At 44.2% G+C, this 19,308-nt stretch overlaps 1 protein-coding gene across 13 annotated transcripts in view; it reads right to left on the bottom strand.

The window, feature by feature from the left end:
• Nucleotides 1-19,308, bottom strand: part of LOC122577273 (homeotic protein antennapedia-like) — a 167,005-nt gene that overhangs the window by 52,633 nt on the left and 95,064 nt on the right. For 5 of the 13 annotated variants that reach the window (XR_006320187.1, XR_006320186.1, XR_006320188.1 and 2 more), the window contains exon 1: nucleotides 14,839-16,762. The exons of 7 other annotated variants lie outside the window; for them this stretch is intronic. The gene's annotated coding sequence lies outside the window, so the exon portion shown is untranslated. Of the gene's footprint in view, nucleotides 1-14,838; nucleotides 16,765-19,308 lie in introns of those variants that run through there. One more of the 13 variants, XM_043748497.1, reaches the window with a different exon arrangement.

Below are 19,308 nucleotides of genomic sequence, written 5' to 3'. Positions count from 1 at the left end.
TACCTCTTCTTTCTCCCAACAAATTTCAAATGTCAGCACCGCTCGTTGCAGCGGGCAACGAGCGACGCGGAACGGCAGACAGGAACGAAAAGAGGAGGAAAAAAAGGAAAGAGGGAACGCGGTCACAGAACAGAAGAATATAACGCAGAGCGGCGGAAAAGCGCGGCCGAGTCCCTTCGCGTCCATCGCCACGTAGATGGATCATAATTCTCGCTTATACCTGCGAAACAACTGCGGCGTCTCCGGCGCCCTTTTTGCCTTTCGATTTCGACTTCGTCCGCTCCCTCCCCCTCCGCCTCTCGTCCACGTCGATGCGTGACCAGAGGCTGGTCCGTAATCATGATAAAATGTCAGCTTGGTGACGAGGAGTCGAGCGAGCTCAGCTCGCGACCAACGCATTCCCGTAATTGTCCGAAGGTTGTAAATCACCGGCGGAAACGGGAAATTTGTGGCGCGCCAAGATTCGCGCGTTTCACTTTTCAAGGGGCAGTAGACGCGAAAGAACGGAGGGACGTGCTGGATATTTTTTTACAGAAATGCGAAACAAAAACACGGAACGGTGTTGCGATAACAAAATTTATTGTGAGTCACAGCAGCGAATGGGTTAACTGTAAGGTAATTTTGAAACTTTCGTCGTTACGGAAGGTATGAACACTCGTGCGATTGATCGTAGATGTGTGACGAACAGATTGTTGCTTCTTATCGCTTCCAGAGTAACCAAGATCGTGGCATTTTTGAATCATTCGAAGGCTACGCTCGATCAACTCCATATCGCCAATTTCTACATTTTAATGACACGTTATACTGTTAGATTACCTTTTCCTTTTCTACCAGTGGCGGAGGGACACCATCGCGAGGAAGCGCGCCAATGGGAGATCAACGGGCAATGACGCCACGAACTGATCGGTCCCCTATTTCGATTTTAATCAGTAGAATGCTTGATCAACAGTTGAAAGACATTTCCAACTTTGTAGAGAAGATATAAGTGAAGTAGGTGACTGTTCTAAGGATGAATAGTCTGGTGAAGAGATGTTGACTGCTCTACAGTCGATGTAAAAAAAAAAATCTTCGATGTATTTAATCAATTTGGATTCTGTGTGGTTCGTTTACCCTCCTTCCCACGTAATACCACGTGATTATTATAGAACCCAGAAAGTTCCAGGTAAAACAGATCATTCTCAAACTTCATCCCTAAACATTCTGATACTAAGAATTGGCAAATTCTAAACTCCATAGCGGAGGTAAAACAACATGGAATTTCACCCCTCCACAAGTTAATACCAAAAGAAAATACCATGCTTATCGTTGGACGTCCGGGCCCATTTCCTGTTCCATTTTCCCTGGCTTCCTGTTCGCCCCACCATCGAACCGTGTCCAAGGCCCACCCCATCGTCACGGGTAGAAAATGTCAGTCGCCAGTCGAGGGGTTGGATTCGCGAGTCAGCTCGAAGGATAGCCATCGTCTGTGTATGTTAGTGTAGATCCAAGGAACTTGTCTCGAGGGACGATTGAACGGTCCGCCATTGGCGGAACAACCGGAGGCTGACCTTTGGGGAGGCGAGAACCGAAGGGTCCTGATTATCGACGAAACGGATCCCTTTGTCCTTGCGGCCGAAGGGGCAATAGATCGTCTTTGTCGGGAAATTTGCCGCGTGTATGGAACGGATCGTGCAAACATCGTGTGTTTGCGCTCCCGCTGTTCATTTCCTCCAGAACATTACTATTGAAAACGAGAAATTGACGAAGAAAACGACACCCACGGTACAGCTTTATTGGTCGCGACGCCATCATTTATCTTGCTCTTATCGCTCATTCCCTTCATTCGCGCACCCAACTCTACTACTATTACGTACTACTTTGTACTAATAAAGACGTAGATGTATTTTACAGGCCCGTCTTCTACGCCGATGCATCTTTATACAAACATGAAAGCTAATCTGTCGAACGCTGTGATCTTTATCTTGATAGAACAAAATAAAACAATATTCTGCATCCATTATTTTCTTATAAAACGAAAAAAGCTTTATTCACAGAGAGAAACGAGAAAATTAGAGCCTATTACTAGGTATAGATAATAGAGAAAACTTCCTTTATCCGAACGCCATTTATTGTTGTAGCGAAATTTCAGTTCGCGTTTGATGAAATCAAGCCCTGCCGATGGAATTCATTTGCCTGAATCTACTGCGTGGAATGTTAAAGTCAACGAATACATATATAGAGATATACATACACAATACAATAGACAGAGGATTAAGAATACGATCGATGTTCGTTGATATCCATCGACTAAATAAATAACAAGACAGACATTTCTAAAACCTGATAATGAAGAACCCTACTATTCCGAATGACCAATGATCGTACAACAATGTGAACTTCGGTTATATGAGTTATTTGCCTCCCAATAGGTTTAGCTAAATGAAGTTGTACTATCTTGCACAGAATATTCCACAGAATGTTGCAAATAATCTAAGCGCTGACTTATTTTTTAACCATGCAACGATGCAACTTTTACAGCGACTCGAGCTACGTATTTCCAAGTGTCGACGAATCAGAGAAGACGCGTTTCCAAGGAAAATGGAGTCGCTGCTCGCACTGCGGTCAGCGGAGTGATGACTCTATCCAATCGACCGGGCCGATTTCTCATCCGTATTCATCCTGTAGCCGTGGGCAGAGCCGCGGCCCAGACCAGGGAAGAAAGAAATGAGCCCGTGGTCGGGGGCAGAGAAGCGCCTATGATTTATGGCCGCCATTACGGTCCTGATAATTATATGCTGCCCTATGGCCGCCCCCTCGTGCACGTCGCACGAAAGAAACGAGAGAGGATCGGTAGATGATATCCTGCCTGCTGACCGGCAATACACAACGACCGTGGCTGTTGCTCGAACTTACGAAACAACCGAACGAACGAAAGCAGCCGGACGCGGCCGGCCGTTCCTTCTGATTGCTTCGATCGTTTTGATACGCTTTGATATTCCGGGAGGGCAAGTATGGGTTTCAACCCTCGGTTTCCAACTCGGCCAAATTGCCGCCGAAGGAGAAAAATTACGTGGCTCGAATTACGCCATGATGCCTACCATCTGGTGACGATTACCGATCCTCCGCACCATGGCGCTTGCTACCGATGATTACGGATTCGTTTCCTTGTCCTTTTGTTTCCTTGTTGTTACGGCCACGAAGAATCGGTGCTAGTTCTTGGGCAAGAAATTCTTAGTTCGATACATTCACAATTTGTCCAATTTGGACATTTGGTGAAATTTTTTAGCTGTTTGATTCACCTAACCTCAACCTAACCCCGTGTGGGTGGTACCATTTTCGTGTTTGTTAGGTTATATTCTTTGTGGAATAATAAACTGACGAAGAATTTAGAATCGTCGATTTGGAAGGGGCAATTAGAGTTGACAGCCTCGTGTTACATTGTTAAAGGGTTAAATGTTCGTTGCAAGTAGCGAATGTCAAGGTTTAACGAAGAATAAATTTCAACAATAATTTTTATTGCAAACCCGCTTCAGAACAACGTGAATCATGTTACTGTTACGAGATCGATGAAGAGAATACGTAAAAGGCATAGAACTGTTGCTTAAATTGATTTTAAAGAAACTTTGTATAAACTGCTAGAAAGCTAAAAAGGAAATATGTGGGAACAGTTTCAGCACGTCGATAGACGAAAACAATTTTCAGAGATAGCGAGAGAAGAAAGGTAGGCAATGGAGAAAACCACACTCTTGACCCTCGGAAGACGAAGTATTCGTACGACCGCGAAAATCCCTACTCTCAGCTGTCGGACAATGGTGGTCGTAAATATCGTGTGCAAAGAGGCTGGTAGTTTCTTTACTACTCCCCGAGGACCACTTATTACGTGGATTCCCAGGCCAGAATACAATCATCTAAGTATCTCTCAACGACCATGATCGAATCAAATTCACTGAACTAATGACAGAGTGTCGCGTGCATCGAAAAAAACGGCGGCAAGTTCGACTTATTGCGAAAGATTACAAAGACGGTTTCACCGATCTCGATCTCGTGCACGGACTTTCAACGTCGAAAGTATTCTTCCTTAAAAAACAAAACTTCTACCGGACTTCGGCAGCTGCCGCATTTTGCCGTTGAAACACCCAAATTATATTCGCTATACCTTTAAAAGTAAGGGTTGCTCGCTACTGTTAGCGATTTTTTATCGAAACAGTGAATTTTATTGGTTAGAAAATTGTACATTTTTTAATCCTTCTATCAGATTGTCGGAAATATTTCCTTCGTTTTATGAGGAAATAATAGACGCACAGTGCTTTTTGTTTTATATTAGTTTCGTTGAGAACTTTGCATCTTTATAGCCGAAATAATGGTATAGGAACGCTAAATTTACATTTAGAATTTATATTAGCATAGTTATATATTTATTTGATAAGCGATTGCAAAGATATTCATCGATACAAACTTGCACGCGTCTCACCACTTTCTGACCGACTGAACCGTTTACGTTCATTTGTTTTCCAGACGCCGCGCGCACACATACTTCCACACACTGATACTCACATACGAGTATTACTACTACGCACCTAACCTAGTCTAACACATAAAACTATACATATCTCAATAAGTTTATTGAATTATTCAGGAATATAATAATAGAAATAGAAATGGATCACACCTAATTCAATAAAATAATATAAAACAGAAATTCTCGTTCATCTATCATCACCTTATGAAACTTTTCGGACAACCAAATACATTCTTTGAATCACTTTCCAACGAGTTGAAATCTTTTGTTGCTAGGAAATAAAATAAGGAAGAATCGTCATTAATATACACGATTTGTCATCTAAATGTTATAGTACAGTTATAGTTATAGTTATAGGCTTCTTCATAAAACATTAGAAGGCTTCCTTCGATCGAAACGAAAGCAAAATTGAAGCATGAAATATTCGAAGGTCCCAGCAGGTTTAAACTGGAATAATTCAAGCACTGTCCATCTACTTCTGAACTCGTTCGAATAATGATAAGCTATGACACGTATCTTACGAAGTAAGAGATTGCAAGCTCGTTCGCAATAAATTAAAAAGAAAATGGGAAACAGAAAACGTGATTGTCTGTCGAATATAGCGCCAGTAGACGAAGGACGATTACGTAATAAGATGCTCGTTACGCTCGTTGCGAACAGTGAAATATTTTACAGGGACGCGTGAACAGACGAAACAAACATGCCACGGCTGGCTATAAATTACAAGCGCTCTAGAAAAAGACGGAGAGAAATAAAGGTCCATGGTGATTTGCGTTCTCGTGACAGAATTAAGACCGCCAGCATCGTTTGCCTGTGTTGTGGTATTGAGACGTCGCGCGGACGATAACGTGCCGTTGCGTCACGCTTTTTCACTTTTACAATAACAAATCGACAGCCCATTGTACATCGAAACATGGACGATGCATCGTCGAACGTAAGTACGCGTAAATGTGAACCGCGCGAGCATCGTGATTTGCATAACCAAGCAGACAGACGACGAGCAGGGGGCCGCCACTGCACACAGAAGCATCGCGTGAAACGTAGCCGGCTACACGTGTAAGCTGTGCAGCGTGGTAAACACGATGTGTACAAGGAATGGCGGAGGATTCATGAGAAACGACCGGGTGGATACCTGTGCTTCTCGCTACGAGCCACGTGGCATTGTTTTGTCCTTATTTCGCCGATAAAGTTCTTTCTCTTTCCTTCTTTTATTTATGTTTGGATTCTGAATTTTAGCTTCAATTTTAATTTGAATTTCTGCTTAATGGATTATTGGATTATCGAATCGCTGCACTATTAATGGCGACCACAGAGGATCAATAAACTATAAATTTCTCGGTTACTACCGAATTTTCTGGTCCTAGAAATCGTTCTACTGGAAACACGTAATGCTATCTGAACGCTAAGATTTCGCTGAGCGATACGTAAAGTTGTTATTGTTTCTTACAAGACGAAAAGATCAAATTTCACAGACGAACGATAAGCTCGCACGAGAGCAAAATTACCAAGATGGTGGAAACAAGCAATTCTAACCTTTTTCGACATAACCTAATTCATCTCGATAATAATAATATTAATAACCCTCGATGAAGATTAATATCGTTTAATTGGTAATTCTTCCTAATGAAAACCAATCATCCTACAGAATATCGTACAAAAAGCTGTCTAATCATCGTTGGCTCCAGAAGTCTCGGTGACCTCTATATCCATCGATATAAGAATCAGGAAAAAGAGGGAGAGACAATGTCGGCCTTGACAATCGAGCGAAGAACAGCGCGGTTATTGTTCACCGCGATGCAATTAGCGCGGCATAAATCACGCGAATAACGAGGCGCGGCGCCCCGAAGGCGTCACACGATGTCGCAAGTGGTAGCGAGAAAGGACGAAAAGGACAGAGGGCAGAAGAACAAACGACGTGGACGTACGGGGGCGGCTGGCGTTCCGTTCGCCAACTGCGCGACGTTCCTTGGGAAGAACTTCCAACACGAAGGACTCTCTCTCTCTTTCTTATTCTTCCCGCGTCTCTGTCTTTACCCGTCTTCCCCTCCTTCGTCTTCTCGCGGTGTTCTTCCTCACTGTCTAGCAGTTGCCGTCGCGAGCAGCAACGGTGTTGCCAGAATGCCCACGCGCCATCCATCTTGCCGCGTGCTAGCACGAAAATAACTCGAATTTAAGAAGCTCGCGTTCGAAAACAATAAGGGGCGGGTTCTCCGATTGCGTAACGGTATCGTTTTTTCGACGAATTAGCGCGGACCTTCCGCGTTCCACAAAGGAGAGATGGATTGAGTTAGCGTGTTGTTGATTGCCGGCTCGAAAACTTGAGTAACGTCGCTTTCAAATTGATGGGATTGTTGGAGAAACAGGCTGCTTCGTGAATGATGTAGGTATATCATAGTTGTAATAATTTAATGGTAAATTATATAGAGGAAATAACGAAGCTACGCGTGCTGGGAATTTCCCTTTGAAATTAATGCGATTGAATTATCAGAGAAATAGGCTGGTTGACGAATGACCTTGGTCATTCAAGTAATTCGATAATAAATTACCTAACAGATATAATAGAGCGTATCATGAATTTCGAAAAAAAAAAAAAAAAAAAAAAAAAATGGAGAATATCAAGGCAGGTTATATGAATACAGAGGAAATAAACGCAGATCGGACAATAGAAATCGCGGAGTCACGGTTCACCGAGTATCCTATCGGTTTTCCCCTTTTTCCGTCGGAGAAATGAAAAAGCCACGTAGATGACTCTCGGTCAATAGATATCGACGCGTCCCGTTAACCTATTAAAGACACATTTCGAACGCGGATAACGTGCCCTCGCCCCATTGTTCCCCGGCCGCCTATTTATCGCCTCCCATTGGCTCGGGGCGCGGCGAAATCGCGGCTGAATTTATGCGCATTTAAAAAGCGGTTAGAAACCACGGCCACTAAAATAGGGCAGAAAAACGCGTTAAACTCTATATAATTTCGTAGATAATCTGTCGGTGAATTATCGAACACGTGGCCTCTTGGTTTACCATCTACTAGCGTTTCACTTCTATCGAATTTCGTTACTTTGGTCTTTCCGTTTAAGTCGTTGATTTATCGCGATGGAGAGTACGAGAAATAACAAGGGGCATGTATATTTGACACTGCGTTGCATGGTTCGTTCCCGAAATAAAAATGTTCCAGTAGAACTGACGCTAGAATCTTTCGAGTATCTCCTCGTGAGACCAATAGCTTCGGTTTACGTACGAAGGAACTCGTTAACGAACCGCATTTCTCCGATTTCTCGCTGAAAGAATCCAACCGAGGGTCGCGCGATAACGAGATGGAGGCAGTTGGGATGAAGTACCTACGTAAATTGTGACTGCAAGGGTTAGCTTCAAAGGGGGATAAAAGTGCCATTATACTTTTGGTCAATAGAAATCTTAGGATTATTATCTTAGGATAGGAAATCTTACGGATTTGAAAATTGCTTTGGAAAATAATTCTTATGCTGTTTGATTCTGTTGATCGTTAGACTGATTTTGATCTTTGAGAACCAAGCGTATTCCTTTATTTTTAACAAACTACTTTATACTTTGAGGAAAATATCAGAATATTGTTACTGACGAATTAGATCGTCCCAAAAGTTAATTTCGTTTTATATTATTTTATTGAATTATGTGCGCTACGTTTTGTTCTATTGCTACAAAATGGATCATACGTCATTTTGTTCTATTACTATGCTATGTATCACACATAATTCAATAAGTAATATAAACCAAAAAATAGCACAGATAATTCAAAAACATAATATAAAACAAAAAATGCTGTGCATCTATTATCCCCTTATAAAACGAAAGGAACTTTTGGGATCACCTAATATCTGTGATCTGTTATCCTAATTTTATGAATTCTCCTCAAACATTAAAGCTTCTTTTAAATGTTGAAACGAAAATGATATTAAAAATCGTAGCACGGTTGATCTGGTGCCTTAACTACCACACTTTCTCTTAATCCCATTCAGAATCTACAAATCCAAGATTTAACCAATTCTGGAGGATGGTATCCCGCTGGGGGCAGCCCCCCATGCACATATTATTTAGCAATTAAGTTAGAAAAATTTACCAAATGTCCAGCTGGACAAATTGTAAAGTACGAATTAAATAATTAAAAGAAAAAAGAAAATTAAAAGATTTAACCAACAAGTGGGAAAGGAAGCAAAGCTGGAACTGTGAACGAAACTCTGCAGTGTCCCCAAGGAATAAATTCGGGATCGTTCGGGGAGTCACGTTTTCATATCTCGACCTTGAATACGACTCGTTGTCAAGCAAAAATGAGCCGGAAAAAAAGGAAAGAAGCATCGTAGGGAAGCAGAAGGCCGGTAGACACCAGCAGCACAGAATTTTTCTTCTTGCCTCGCAAACTGTACCGTTGCCTCTGTTCATCCTTTGTAGCGAATGAACGGTACGTGTTCTGGGGAAATCGGGGAAAGTTTGCGCAAGACCATTGTGGGCCTAGGGAGCGAAAAAAGAAAGTTAAAACCTCGTGAGAGCATTGTTGGTTGCGTCACCGGCGGGCTATTCCTCCAACCCTCCCTCTGTCCCCTCTCTTTTCTCTTCTTTCGCCCGGAGCCGACGAGGCCTCGTGTATAATATCAAAATTTATGGCACCGGCCGCTCCGGGGCCTTGCGCTGGGTACGCCGTACCATCAAAGCTTCTTCTCTTCAGCACCTTCCGTCTGCTTTGCCTTATTCCCTTTGCCCTTTTCCATCCGCTCTTCCTTACGTTTTGCCGTTCAAGCAGCTATTATCGAAACTGAGATCCTGTTCTCGCTCTAACATTGTGTACACGTAGCTTCTTTCTTAAGGCAACGAGGCTCTCTATTTATGGACGTTCCGCGAAATAGATTTCATTTTCAAGAATTAAAGTGCCTTCTATTGCTAAATTGTGTTCCAAGCACTAAGGTGTTTCTTTACAGTTCGAGTCATCGACGGGGGTCCTCGTTCTACGGGGAATTTTCACGCGACCCAGTGTTTTCGATTATGTAAGAACAATGACTTTATCTGAGAGTTTCGAATTTTGAAAAATAAAGCGAGTAAAACACTATGACGCAATGTAACGAACGCACCTGTGATACCTACTGTTATCTATCTAACAGTTATTTTATATTAATTAAATTCTTTGAAATATACATATAAACAGAATACTATAAGAAGCTTCCATAAATCATAGTAATCTAATTGTTTCTAATCGTTCAATCTAAAAACATTTAACACGTCCCTGCTTCCGTTTATCATCCTATTTGGTACAATCGCTTTGCTTGCTTCTACAGTCTCTTGGTTGCTCAATCTTCAGTTCCCCGATTCTCGTATATTTTATTTCCGCGTCACAGAGACAAGCTACTTGCAGGCCAGCGAAAAGGGACATTTATCCTGCCAAGGAGCTTCCTTGTTGACAACCATGTTCCTCTCTGCGAAATACCCTCGTCCTTTCACCGAAATCCCAGCCGCGCTTATTAATAACCGAGTCATGAGAATTGGCGCACATGCGGGACAGTTTGCGTGCCAAGGTAATCAGTATAATGATCAGCGGTCGAATTGACGTATCGTCAAGATAATATATATGACGGCGCACGGTGGCAGATGTGTTGCACGACGTGACGTGGTCTAACGCGTCATTGATAGCCTTCCGTACCTCCTATTTCCCCTTGATCGGCTCGTCCCCTCTCCCCCTTTCTTGCTTCCTCTTGCTCGTTGTGTCTGTTTCACTCTATACTGTTCCCCTTCCCAGCAGCCACCCTCCATCAAATTTTCCTATCACCCCCCGTCCGTTCCCTTCATTTCCTGCCTTCGCAACCCTCCCCCACCCCCGATGCCGCGCTGTCACGAACGGAAGGGCCGTAATGCGAGCGAGGGGAACCTCAGCCAACCAGCATCGTGGCTTCTCGACCTAAGAATTGCGCGCGAGCCGCGCCCAGAGCCGATCTTTTCCTCAAAAAAAAAAACCAGCATGGCGTTTTTTTTTTTAACGAATGTCATAAAGCTGGAAGATCGTCGAGATGGCAGATGCTTGTGACGCCTTGAGAAGGAAAATACGGACCTTAGAGCGTTGGGACCCGGGTGAAGTAACGGCGAGGCCAATTGTATTTTGTTCGTCGAAGGGATTATTGTAATGAAGAGTAGGAGTTATACATTCGTAGTCAACTAATATCCGTAGGAAATAAATTTTTGTACCTTTAGATCTGAAGGCTTTATCTTCCGCATGCGAATATCACCGAAGTATCACACAAAGACACGTGACGTAACTAGTTACTTCTTACTATCATTCATTTTCATTCCTCACTTGTCGCTACGTATTTTGATGGGCAGAAGATTGCTGCAGCCTTTAAGATTGTTGCAGACCAACTGAACCTTCTTTATGAAGACACGCGAGACGAGTCAATGACTCGATCATTCGACAGAAGAATTTCCTACAATATCAAAATTCTACAATAGGACGTATATCATTTACTCAGTTTGTAGCGCGTAGAACGCTTATAAACGGAAAGAAGTCGGTCGAGCTAGAAGAAATCAAACCGTAAAGGATAAATCGTTTCGTTTCACGGTTTTTCTACGGCAGATCGATTTCATTTCGCGAGACGAACGATTAATCTACTCGTGGCGCGAACGCAGAACAATCTCGCGGCTCTCTTGATCGAGCGCCAATTATCGGCATTTAATCAAAATGACCGGCCATTAAGGTATCTAGGTAAGCGATCTAGACTCGCGGACAAACGAGCCGGAGGAATGTTTCCTGGGAAGCTCGCTCCACGCGCAGTGGCGCGGTGGTCGACAGCGAGGCATCCGATCGGCACGTCGATGAAATTTGTTGACGCGCCGGAAGAAAAACGGCATTGTGACGCGCTGTCGAGCGGTCGGCGCTATGGCTGCCTTCGTAACGCAACAAGAACCAACCGACCAATTGCAGCTAACACTGGAATTCCGTGTTTTTGCGTGGACCCCACGGCCCGACCTGGAATCCGCCGCGGAACAATTACAATTAAAGAGCGGTTAGCGAATTACCGAATGACCATGGCACGCGGCGCACCACGCAGCCTGATCGTGTGCCCGCACTTTTCGAGGAAACGGTAATTCTTGCGCCGTCGTTAGTCTTGCAAGGACTGTTGAGAAAGCGCGTGTATCCAGTGGTCGAGTGAGCGAAACTTCTCCCAGTTTCTTTAATCATCGTGATAGGTGACACGGGTATTTTTGTACTTTTGCTTTTAAGTTGGTATTGGGCATCGAAAGGGTATGTTGTTATCACAAACTTTGTTTGGCTGAAGATGTTGTACAGCTGGGGAAATTGATTGGTGAAGAAGTGAAGATATCGCTTTTTGCTTGTGGTAAGATGGAAGTTGGAAGTTGACAAGTTAACCTCTCCCGGTTTCTTTAATCATCGTGATAGGCGACACGGGTATTTTTGTACTTTTGCTTTTAAGTTGGTATTGGGCATCGAAAGGGTATGTTGTTATCACAAACTTTGTTTGGCTGAAGATGTTGTACAGCTGGGGAAATTGATTGGTGAAGAAGTGAAGATATCGTTTCTTGTGGCAAGATGGGAGTTGGGAGTTGACAAGTTAACCTCTCCCGGTTTCTTTAATCATCGTAATAGGCGACACGGGTATTTTTGTACTTTTGCTTTTAAGTTGGTATTGGGCATCGAAAGGGTATGTTGTTATCATAAACTTTGTTTGGCTGAAGATGTTCAGCTGGAGAAATTGATTGGTGGAGAAGTGAAGATATCGTTTCTTGTGGTAAGGTGGAAGTTGACAAGATGGAGAGTTATCAACGAAACGGACTCGCAAGAACTTTCATAAATTGTTTTAAAAAAATATTCATATTTACATTTCGCTGAAAAACCGAGTTATCTTGCTTGGAAATAATAGCTGCAGACTTCTAAGAAACGAATCGATATTTAGTTTCTGCGACGTGTTTCGCGTGAAAGGAAATTCGAGAAAGGAACGTGGGAAGAAGTTGGCTATCCATGGCATCGCTAATTGTACAGCAGGAATGAAGACCAGCGTGTTGCGTAAACATGCAGAAGTAACAGAAAACGTGAAAGCGGCCAAACGATTAATTTATTTCCAGGCAATCTACCACGGATTTGTTACGACGATTATCATAAAATTACGAAAAGAGGAACACGCTAATAATAAAAAGAAATTTACTCGCCAAGAAGAATATAAATTAACGAATCGACCATACAACAAAAATCAATTTCATCGATTATTCTCGCTATCTTCATTACGTTATCTTCATTACTGATTTCTCGGATTTTCCGAAACGAAAAAATCTATCGCCAGACGATCGATCGCGTTAAAACAGACCCAAATAGAGTGCGACGGCAGCCACGTGTTACGAAGCAGACGCACCCGCGCCAATAACGATTAATCTTTCAGCGACTTCGATTCCCGCTACCTGTGCAATTTATTCGTTCTTCGATTCGCTTAGCGCGACCGCGTTCGTTTATTTTTTACGGGGCGCGGCTTTCGATTTCATCGGGCGGACGTGTTAGCGGAAGATACCCCCGGGGAAACGAAAATCGGGGGGAAAAAAAAGCGGATGAAAAATAGTAGGAAAGAAAATAGAATGAATGAAAAAGGAAAAAAGAGGAACGAGGAAAAATCAGATAACTTCGTCGATGTTCGAACGTTTCATCGACAGCGGCGGGAATTTTGATGAATAAGCAGGAATTCGGTAACGAATTTTGGCGGCAGCATTGATCAACCGTTACCGAGGCTATCGTAATGTGACACTCGAAGCGTGTCGCTTGTTGCGGCAGCGGCGTTAATTTAAACGTCACGTTATCTCCGCGTACGTCGCGCATTTTATCATAACGTTCCGGCCAGTCGATGCACCGTTCAAGCGAATTTCGTGTCGCTTCTTGGCGACGTTCAAGGCCTGTCACTAGCCGCTCTCCAATATTTTCCTCTGCTAAATTATTCAACGAGTGACCTGTTGTACGTAAACGCGACCGTGCACCCTCTGCCTTCCCTTTAATTCCACTGACACGCGGCTCGTTCGTCGTATTTCACGTCGCTCCTCCTTATCCGATTTTAATATTAATTAAGCATAGTGTAAATTGTTACATGTTCAGTAAATTCGTTAGGGAAAAATTGTATCTTAAATATTAGTGACAGTTTCGTAGATTTGGACGCATCATCGTAAAACCACTTCATGCGAATAATTAACAAAGTCGATAATTAAGTCCTTGAGTAGAGCGAGGAGATCATTAAACGTTCGTTATATTCGTTAAAGAAGAAAAAATTATATTTTTAATATTAGCGATAACATTCTAAATGTTGACATTCTATTTATTTTTATTTATTATATAAATATAATATTTGAAATTTTGACAACACTGAGAATTTATAATTTATAATAAATTTGAGATTATTCTATTAATGAGATTATTATATTAATGTTGTGAAATGGAAAAACAAGTGGAATTTAAATTAATTAGCGATACGTGATTAGTATTCGACACGTCCTAAGAAAAACGATTTTGTGTGAAAAATCGGTGAAACGTAAGAATGCCGTCGTGCAGGCGTCCAATTCGCGCGGCTGGATTACACGGTTGGAAGTGTTAGAGCAATAAATTGCGGGAGACGGCCGGCCAAATTAATTAGTTTCCCGGTGAATCAGAACTGCGAATTATATTTAGCGAGACGCGCGACGCTCATTGTTGTCGCGAGCGTCGAATTCCGTGTCCGGCCTGTTTCTCGAGCAAACAAATCCATGATTCGAAACTCGCTGGTTTCGCGTCCGTCTCGAATCGAAGGCTCGTTGAGATTCGACCGACGGACAGCCGTGGAATTTCAGCCGGCATTTCTGCCTCTTAGGACCACACCGGTCGCATTCTCCGATGGATAATTCGTAAAAAGCCAGGCGATGCTCGTGAAACCGGATCTCCATCGCGTTATTGCGGGCAATTCAGTTGGCTGCGCGTCGTTTTATTAGCGTTCGCGCTCGATATGTGAAGGGAGGCCGCGAGAACCGGTGCACCGCTGTGTTTTTCGCCGGTGCACGTGACATGATCCGCGTACTTCCACGAATCCTGAAATCTACGCTCGAGAAACGAGACTCGACGACTCAATTCTGGTGAAAAAAAGCTCCGTGAAATCTCGTTCGTTTCCAAACATCGGTGCGAGTTACACGTGTCGAGGTGGCAGTTTCGACGACGTGCGGCCGTGCACACTGTGAATAAAAACGCGCTGAGGATTCGCTACGGTTCGCGTTGACGAAGAAGACGAGGAAGGAGGAGGAGAAAAGAAACGGGGAATCGAAGAATGACGGTGAAAGACGAGGAAGAATGGGAGTGAACGCGCTCACCTCCGTCGCTTCTTTTTCCGTCGCCTCCGCCGGCGAGGTCTCCTCCTGGTTTCCCCCCTGTGCAAGGGGGTAGCTAGGTTCCCCTGTAGTTTCAGGGCCGTTGCTGCTACGCTGGCCCCGGTTTCCCCTTCTGCCTGGCTTCTTCCCTGCACCGGGGGCCTTGTTGTCCGTGCCCCGGCGCTGGGCTCCGTCGTGGCTGGTTCTTCCCTCCACGCACCGGCACCTCCTCGGGCAGCCCCGTGGTCCTAGTCGTGCTCGTGGTCGTGGTCCTGGCAGACCGAACGTGAACACGTACAGTCACCGAGCCAGCCAGCACCGAATTATTTGGCCTCGAGTGGAAACGACCCGACACCGTCCACCAAACATGTGTCCTTCGTGGAAACTTACTCTGCTCTACGACGCGAAGCGACCATTCGAGTCCAATCACCATCACCCTTCTCTCACACGAGCCTGTTGTTCGCTACCACCGTTTCACAGAAATCCGCGATCGGTACCGTATTCTCAAATACGCGTGTCACTTCTCAGTGTTTTTCTTTGCGTCCTTCACGCCCGCACACTAGCAAAAACCACTCGACCTACTCGTGTCAACGTTTCGCATAAAATGCCACTGAGTAAACAGTCGTGGAACGTTTAACGTATCGCGAGTGCCAGCCACAGCCAAGCCGTCTGCCGATGAATAACAATAAAAAATAAGCGAGCGATTGCCTTAGCTTGTCATGAACCCGACTGGTTCATTCGATCGTATTTCGTATTCGATTCTGAGCCGAATGCAGCTGGTTGGATCCGCGAAGCCTGTCGATGTAACAACATCCGCCGGCGACGCGACAGATGAAAGAAGATTTTCTGTTCGCCAAGTGGTAGACACACCGCGTCAACTCTCTTCCAATGACTTCACCGTGTGCTGCCTCAGAGCGTCGTAGGATCGTCTCTGTTAACTGGACGCACTTGCCTCTGTGGAGACTCGGACACACCAGCGATAGGCTGGATTCAGCGGACGTTTTTTCTCCGGGCGATCATGTCGCACGTGCACACCGTGGTCGCGATACGATCGTGGAGCGTGTGGTTCGAAACGATCGTTGTTCGTCACCGATGACGGAACGATACTCGCGGCGGCATTATTCCGTCGACGATCGACACGCGATTCAGCTGGTACAGTTGCGTTGGCCAGCGTCGGGTGGGCCGCGCGTTCCTCGATTTTCATGGAAAACCGCGGACCTGGGGCTTGCGCTGCGCGTGTATATCTGAACCGAGAGATGCGACCACTCTGGTCCGCGAATTCCGGCCGTTCGGTTTCGCAGCCTCCGACCGGCGGGACCAGAGCGCCGCGACGCGAGGCGCCCTGTGCACATGCGTTGAGCTACGCTCTTCGTCTATGTCTCTCTCTCTCTCTCTCTCTTTCTTCTTCTATCTCTGCCCCTGTACACCCGCGTCTGCCGATCTCCTTCTCTCGCTCCTCTCTCTACGCCCCCGTGATCCAACACGACGGTGGTTGCGTATATCCAGCGCCCTCCCTCTTCTTCCTTTTCTCTTTGTCTTCGTCACGCTTGCTCGCTCTCTTTCTCCGCTTTGCTTGCCGTCTTTCTTGTCCGCTTTACACTTTCTCCCGCGAACAGAGAATCTCCTCTGCTCTGCCGATGAATCGTATCCTATCGTTGCTGCTTTTTCACTCGCTCGTTTCCTATGTGCGTCCCTCCCTCGATTCGATTATGGAAGGATCGAGGGTTGCGAACCGCTGTCACGCTGCTTCTTTCTGCGTCAACAAAGGGACGCGTACGCTCGATAACATTTGATCGCCCGTATTCCACCAGCCGTTGCCCGTATTCGTTTCCCAACCGGACCAAATAAATTCGAGAGTCGATGAGGAAACGGAACGCCTAAGAAGCGAACGATGGATGTGTACGAGAGGGTGTGTAGCGTTCGAAACTGGTATTTACGCGCTGCTTTCTCCAACAACCTGATTTCACCAATACTTGGTGTACGTTTTTTAACCCTTAGAGTGCTATGGATGCGTATATGCGTCTGGCGAAAGCCATCGGCGTGGACCAAGGACGCATATATGCGTCTGGCGGAAGCCATCGGTGTGGACCAAGGACGCATATATGCGTCTGGCGGAAGCCATCGGTCTGGACTAAGGACGCATATATGCGTTTGTCAATTTTTCCGGACACCTACGCGGAAGTGATACTATTACGTTTGTGCGAGATAAATATAAATGCATTTCAATGTTAATGCCGCGTTCGAAGAAACTGTCTTTTCTTTTTTTTTTTATTTAATACTTTGCATTCGCAATTTGTCCAATTTGGACATTTGGCAGAATAATCGTGCCGGCACAACACAATTGTCAAGAAGAAAATGTGTCGTTTGTGTGAAAAACAAGAGAAGCAACGACAGAAAATGCGATGTCGGATTAGGTATCGATGATTGTTTTGAAATTTTTCACGCACAACTGAATTATTAACTTGTGTTATATTTGCTAAATTTAGTTTTCTAGTTTATCGTTTTCTAGTTTACTAACCAAATTCTAGTTTATTGTGAATTTCAATGTTTATAATAAATAATTAATACTAAAAAATAACGCTCTTGAATCATTTAATCTCGCGCAAAAGAATTACTATAATTTATTACGATTTGCGCTTTGAATAGTCGATCAACAGAGTTCAGTATAGCGAAAAAGTATTCAGTCCACAGCGATCGTCAGCGCTGGCAGCGTGCCGTCCGTACGGATGGCATAGGCTGCGAGTATTCAGCACTCTAAGGGTTAAAGAAGAAAATTACGTGTTTTTTTTTTCCTGAAATATACATATTTGACGAACGCTTTCCTGTGATTTGTTTTCGTTATGCAAATAGAAACTGATCGATCTGTCGGGCAGTTTTCAGTGGAGCGTTGGTTGAAACGCGAAGGTTAATCGATTAATTTACTTCGGTCCGCGGCCGATATTTCGCCCGTATCAATTCCATCTTTCATTCGCTTTATCCGCTATAGACGTTATCTCCGACTATACAATTCGTATCAGGGAAAAATAGAAAACGTCGACTTTCCCACCGCTCCACCCACATAATCGTTTCCCCTTCTAAAAACCACCCTGTACACGCCGCGGTTGGCCGGCGTGCTTTTAAAAACTGGCAAATTCCGGCCAGTCCGGCTTCGTAAAATATTGCCTCTGAAACTTCGATGTATGTACAAGCTATTTCAAAAAAACCAGTGTTACTCCATCGAAACGAGCTTTCGGGTGCGGTGGACTCGTGAAAATACGAGCGAAACGAGAGATTCGAAGTGGAAAACGGTGTGGAGTGTGGAGCGATCGGCTCGGCCGACGCACCACGTGCCACGAGGAAGCGTACGCGAATCGAATTGAATGCGAGTCTCTGGAACCTCGGCGAGACGTGCACGGCCTACGAGCGAGAGGATCGCGCGGAAAATCGCAGAAAATCCGTGTTCGGTCCGCGCCAACTCATCGACGGACCCGGCCGTCAATCTTTTCGCGGCCATCGTGAAGTTATCGAGCGACCAGTGCCGGCGTATCGCGGACAGAAGCGCGTGGATACTCGCCCTATTCGTAACGCCCTGCCAGGCAGCAAATGATATAAATAAGCGAGCACGCCATCGACGTACAGCCGAGCGTCGATGAAACCATGCTCGATTCACCTGCGTGCAATGCTGATGGAATGGAAACTGATAATTTCGAGCTGGTTGAGGTGGCACAGGTTCGTGAAAAGTTGCAGAATTGTAGGTTAGGTTTGCAGTAATTTTTTAGGAGAATTGTTGTGAGGTAGCTTTAGAGCTAATATCGGTAGAAAAGTAACGAAAAGCGTTGATTCCATATGTTATTTTCATGTTTATATTCATTGTTTACGTTTGAATCTATTTTTTTTAGACGATTATCTTGAATTTTTGTTGTAATATCGTACGAATGACGTTCAGCCTACAAACACTAGAACTGTTTTATTTTTGTTTGCTTGGTTGATGAGGAAGGACCGGACGGGTTATTTTGAAAAGCAGTCACATCAGTTCGAAGATTATATTTCACTAACAAGTACAATTGTTTCCAAGTTTCTGGATTTCAGAATAACCGTATTTCGATGATAGGTTTAAAAAATGGCTGTTTTTAAAGTAACTGAAGAGTATTTAAGAGAAATATCAGGAGAAAGGAACTTCTAATATCAGTTTATTCGTCAAACACCATAGACACCTTGCAAAGGAGACTAAACCTGCAGCCTCATCTACCGAAGAACCACCATCGCACGTGTTTCACATATATCGTCCTACAAGACACACCTATGCATGTAAACGTGACTTTTGAAAAGCAGTCACATCAGTTCGAAGATTATATTTCACTAACAAGTACAATTGTTTCCAAGTTTCTGGATTTCAGAATAACCGTATTTCGATGATAGGTTTAGAAAATGGCTGTTTTTAAAATAACTAAAGAGTATTTAAGAGAAATATCAGGAGAAAGGAACTCCTAATAT

This window comes from Bombus pyrosoma, linkage group LG18 (assembly GCF_014825855.1).
Source record: "Bombus pyrosoma isolate SC7728 linkage group LG18, ASM1482585v1, whole genome shotgun sequence".
Taxonomy (NCBI): Eukaryota; Metazoa; Arthropoda; class Insecta; order Hymenoptera; family Apidae; genus Bombus; species Bombus pyrosoma.
Note: the sequence above shows the minus strand (reverse complement) of the source record. Positions and strands in the feature narration are given on the sequence as shown.